The sequence below is a fragment of the Trachypithecus francoisi genome, unplaced genomic scaffold (assembly GCF_009764315.1).
Source record: "Trachypithecus francoisi isolate TF-2019V2 unplaced genomic scaffold, Tfra_2.0 Contig00586, whole genome shotgun sequence".
Taxonomy (NCBI): Eukaryota; Metazoa; Chordata; class Mammalia; order Primates; family Cercopithecidae; genus Trachypithecus; species Trachypithecus francoisi.
The window spans coordinates 8,083,576-8,089,366 of record NW_022680749.1 but is presented as its reverse complement, the minus strand read 5'-3'; the positions used below and the strand labels follow the sequence as shown (position 1 = coordinate 8,089,366).

Genomic DNA, 5,791 nt, shown 5'->3' with positions numbered 1-5,791 from the left:
GAAGAGCCAATGATCCAATTTAAAGATGACTAGGCAGGAGAATTCTTTCCTTCTTTGAGGAAAGTCAGCCTTTTGTTCTAGTCAGGCTTTCAACTGACTAGATGAGGCCCACCCACATGGAGGACAATCTGCTTTACTCAGTCTGCTGATTTAAATGCTAATCTCATCCAAAAACAGCCTCACAGAAACACCCAGAAAAATGTTTGAGTACCATTACAGAGCCTAACTTCAGTAAGTGCCAATTAGCAAAGACAGATGCCCAAATTACATTCACCAACTTATCACCTAATGTTCTCCAGTGCTTTTCTGCTTGTTCATGCTTGGGCTTAAAAATCTGCCCACCTTTATTTCAGTGAAGTTGAGCTCAGTTCTGTACTAAAATCTCTCTTTTACTGCAGTAACCCAAATAAAATCTGTCTTTCCATTTTTACCAGGCATTCAGTGCAATTTTTCTTCAATACAGATTAATGAAGACTGCACAAGCAAGTTATCTACCAAACTAAAAATCAACCCTGTAGAGTAGGCATCAACATCTCTGTTTAGCTACTCCTATAAATAAAAATAAATATTAATGTGTACTTATTATGTGTCAAGTACTGTGTTCAATGATTTGTAAATTAATTTATTTAATGCTCGCCACTATTCTATGTATTAGATACTCTGTTACTCCCATTTCACAGAAGACTTATCTGAAAATTAAACAGATTAAGTAACTTACTAAGGTCACATCGTTTTATATAGTGGAGTCAGAACTAGAATTAAAATTGTTGTAAAGAAATAGCCTGTCTCTAGAGTCACATTTCTACTCAAAATACTATCTATTTTCTTTTCTTCCCCCCACTCCAATAGAAAAAAACACAGAACTCTATTATTCTCAACACCAATGGCAGCGGTTTTCATAGGCCAGGTGAATGAGTTCTGCCGACAGATAGGTGGCCCCTACTTGCAGGCAATGGGCAGATTCCGCAGGACCAGGATAACCGAGTCCCTGTGCAGGAACATCTTGGAGATGTAGCAGTCTTTGTTGACTGGCTTGGACTTCTTCTTGCCTTTGCCACTCTTGGGTACATCAGTTCACATCGCCTTCACGTTCTCCAGCACCATGTTGCGGTGCCTGTTGAAGGCCTTCACGTGGCCCAGGAGTTTCTTATCGTTGCCACAGTTGATGAGCACTTGGGTGTTGTTCTTGACTGACTGTGTGGGTACAGAGAGTGGACGCGTGTTAAATTCCTCCTCCTCTCGCTTCTGCAGCTCCTCTGGGTTCATCTCACTCTTGGGCTTGTTGAGGAGGCTCATGATGGTCACTACGCTCTAAGTTCACTCCTGTTTCCTCCGCGTTGCTGCTGCCTGAATACTATCTATTTTCATAATGAAAACTGATGCCTCTCTTTTCAAATGTTTTGGATTTGAAGATGCAGCCACCTAGGGTAATGATGACCCACTACTGATCTATGTAGGTGAAAAATCAATGACTAGGAACGGAGTCCACAATTTTCATGAATGCAAGTTTTATGTTGTTTTATTCAGCTCAGGCTTCTGAAACAAATATCACAGACAGGGCGACTTAAATAACAAAAATGTATTTGCTCTTAAGTTCTGGAAGATAGAAGTGTGAGATTAGGGTGCCAGCGTGGTCAGTTTCTGCTGAAGGTCCTCTTCCTGGCTTGCAGACAGAACTTTCTTCCTGAGAGCTCACATGGCTTTTCCTTAGTGAGTACATGTGGAGAGAGATCTCTCTTTTCCTCTTTTTGTAAGGCCACCAATCCTATCTGATTAGAGCAATGCCTCCCCCAAATGCCCCTTGGCTTCATTTAACCATAGTTATCTCTTAAAAGCCCTATATCCAAAATATCGTCACACTGGGAGTTAGGGGGTCAACATGAATTGGCGCAGGCTTGGGAGGGACACAATTTAGACCACAGCATATGTAGACACATCTTTCATCCTCTTCTCCTTGGCATGGTCACAAAGCCCTCAATACCTGTTTGAAGGGAAGAGAATAAGTAGAACAAGTCTGACAGAAATAGGTAGAAACCAAGGGTGGAATGTGAAGACAAGTTCAATCAATCATCAGAAAGGACAGAGACAGGATTGCAGTTGCCTGAATTTCTACCTGAAGTCTTGGGAGGAAAAAATGTGTCTGAAGAAATAATAGAGCTAATATCATAGACCTTCAGTGAAGAGAGACATGCAGAGACAGCAGAAAGAAAAATCTATCAAGGTGAAAAGTGAACAAGACTCTACTCCTCCAGCAGCACTGAATAAAAGCAGACTTGCAGAGGGAACTACTGTCCATACAAGGAGTCCTTCAGCTCCCTCAGTTCAAGGAGCGTCTGCGCCTCTTGCTACTCCACTTTCTGTCCCCTCCTATACTACACAAAGTCCATTGCACTGCCCAGTAACTCCATCACAAAAAGTGCAAGGAAAGGAAAGGGAGGATAAGAGGAATAATGAAGTCCAAGTCCTTAATGACAGTTAGAGTCATAGACCTAAACATGCCTTTCACTACTTTCTGTTTCCAATACAAAGACAAAAGCTAGGAGAAAGGAGCTTCCTTCTTGGCATCCCTCAGATCATCTACTTGGTGGGGTTCAGGAATGGATTTATGTTACCTATTGTTTGTAAGCTTCTTGGCATCTTGAGCCTCTGGCCCAGGTGGGCTTCTCTGAGGCTCCAACAGCCGTGGTAGGGTGGGTCCGTTTCTCTAGGAATCTTTTGTCTGACCTTCTAGCTCCTGGACCTTCCCCATTCCCTTCTAGTGCTTAGCACCAAAGAAAGGGTGGCCTTACTTGTAATTCTTTTATTGTCAATTATTTTAACTAGCGGTGGATGCATGTGATAAAAAAAAAAAAATGTGATGTTTCCCCAAATCTTAGATCCTTGTCCCAGAAATAACCACAGCTCCATGTGCATCTGTGCAGAGAAACTTGACATTTTAAAGTACTTAATCAAAACAAATTACTGCATACTATACACAATGAAACAATAATCTGTGCCCACAGCCAGTGGTTGTACACACGTAAAACCATTGATTTCAGAGTTGCTGCTATCTGTTTTACTATTAGAAGCAGATACCACCAGGGTGAATTACAGTAAGTATATAGCTATGAATCAGTTTGACATGTTAGTCAAATATGTTATCACTTGTTGTTTGTTTTTATTAATAGAATTAAAATTTCATTTCAGTTTCCATAGAGCTCTGCATAAAAATGAATGAGCTTATACTGCCAGCTCTTACATAATGGCACTTAAGTTAACTACAACAATTATGTTGTTCACCACAAGGTCTCCCAATCCAAGCCATGTGGCTGAATCAAGCAGTTTATAAATAATAAAATTATTATTTATTGTGTGTAATAGACACAAAAAAGTGGTACTAACTTCCCATGCTCACCATAATCCCATCCCAGATCCAGGAAATGGTACCTGTGTAGCCAGGACATGCTCTTCCTTAGGATGGATGTGGCTGCTGCTGATAAATGCAGCTATTATGACTTTGAGTCAAGTTTTAACTTGACTCAGTTTCCCACCAAGGCACCTGCCTGAAAAGTGGAGTTAGAGGAATAGGGTGGCAGCTAGATGCATTAAGAAAACAAAATGCCTGAGTTCGGCATGACTCAGTTCCTGTAGAGGTTAGCTCTGAAGCCTGTGCACAGGGTAAAAATTGCTTATAGCCAAATTATCCTTAAAAATCCCTGGAAAGGCACAACTTTGTTCATATACCATATCTTAATAAGTCTAAGAGAACAAATCACTGATTCTGCAGTCAAGGTCCAGTGGAAATGGCTGGTTGATGTTTAGAGGCCACACTGTATGAGGTATACAAAACTCTGAACTTGAATCACCTTCACACAGTGGCATGCTCATGCTATAAGATGCACTCACGGAATCAGGGAAAACCAGGTTCACATCTACCTTTCATTCTTTCTCCAGGGCATACACTCACTGACTGCAGCGGGCAGCAAAATCACCAGTACTATAAAATTATGCTTCTCCTGTGTTCCACTTCTGCCTTCTTCTATTTTGCCTGTTGAGTTTGTTTGAATATCTATGGTTTATACACTGAAAAGATTGTAGCTTATAGGCTTAAACTTTGCTCCATAACAACCAACAGGCCCAGATTTGTGTAAATGGCTCAGATATTTTATAGTTCTCTCCTTGTCCTCCACATAATGTGCCCATTGGAGCTTCCAAGAATCTGTCTTCCCTGAGATTATAAGATAGGAAACAGATGCTTGCTTTTCATTGCCTTTTACTGACCAATGGATAGATGATTGGCTAAACAGCTGTACCTTTCTTCATGAGAAATTGACTAATTCCAAGAATCAACATTTTTATGACCAGGCCATGCTAACCAGGACAAAGTTATTCTATTTTAATGTGCATTTCTGATTAAAATATATTCAACACATGTTTTAATTCTCCTTTCCCAAGACAAAATTATCACTGAATAATGTTTTGGAGCAAAATTACTGTACATTAGTAACTGCTTTCGCTTATTCTCTCAAAGTGAGGTAATCATAAATAAAACTTTAAGAAATCTTTGATACAGATGCAAGAGGGATTGTTTGAGTTGTGGGAGGGCAATATCAAGAGAGAATGTTTGTTTGTAAAGCACACTTTATTTCCAGCTAAACTTTATGACTATCAGTCTATCTCACTAGGCCTAACAACTTAAACAGAAAGCCTGACATAAGCTATGCTCTGTGACTGCATTTCCCCAAATTTGTTCTTTGAAACACTTTTCTGCAGAATTTTTATAGGTGTTACATCAAGAAGTTTGAGAAACACTTTTGGTTTTGAAGTTTCATTTACTATAAGACTTCTCAACACTTTCAGTAGGATAATATTCATGATATATGCCTCAAAGAACAGGATATAACATGTGCCACTTCCCAAACATATATGGCCACACCCTTTTAACAGAGCATCTCCAGGGACTAGTGTTCCATGCGCCATACTCTGGAAAATGCTGCTCTGTCTAGTATACTTAGGATAAGGCCAGGATAGGCATGGACTAGAGATAATAAAATTGTTCAAAAGCACTATTATTAACAACTATTATCTTTCTCAAGTCCATTACAGAATTAAGTTCATCTTCTTGGGCTTGTATGAGAAAGACATAAATGCTTGTGGAAGGTCTAGATCTATAACAAACAGGGCTAATTAATAAAAATTATTTGCTATAGTAAAGAGAAGATTTCAGAAGCCAAAATTCAAAAGCCAAAACGATCCTGGGAAAAGAAAGAGTCAGATGAAAGATTCACTATGAAATGGGATTGATAACAGAAAATAAAAGACAAGATAAGATTCAAGCAGGAAAAGTGGAACAGCTCTGTAATTAATTTCACATATGGCATCCACCAGGCACTACTGAGACAGTAGACCAGCATAGTTTGCTGGGCTAGGACCCTCTATCAACGTCCATGTTGCCCTTCCTGGAGCTCAAACCAGCCTCCTTGTTATTTCTTTGTGGCCCTCCCAGCTGACCACAACTTGGCCCAACTGTAGATCTTCCTAAAATCTTATCTTGTCCTAGCTCTGGTCAATTCAATCTTAAAGCCAAACTGTATATGCATGGCTTATGCTATGTATTTATTTAAGACTAAAGATCAGCATGGCACTTATAAAAGTATAATTCCAGGTTGTTCTCCCAGTCATACTGGGACATTACCACATATGTGGTATCTTCAAATCTGAGATCAATGCCTTAGTTTCAGCATTTGCAGTTATCTAGCAAGGCTTTCCTGGAAACACTGGGGATCCAGCATTATTATCTGGTCACCGTCAC

The 5,791-nt window shown here is 39.9% G+C and overlaps 1 pseudogene; it reads right to left on the bottom strand.

The window, feature by feature from the left end:
* Positions 1-939: 939 nt before the first annotated feature.
* On the bottom strand, positions 940-1,345 carry LOC117085816 (annotated as a pseudogene).
* Between the last annotated feature and the right edge of the window lie 4,446 nt (positions 1,346-5,791).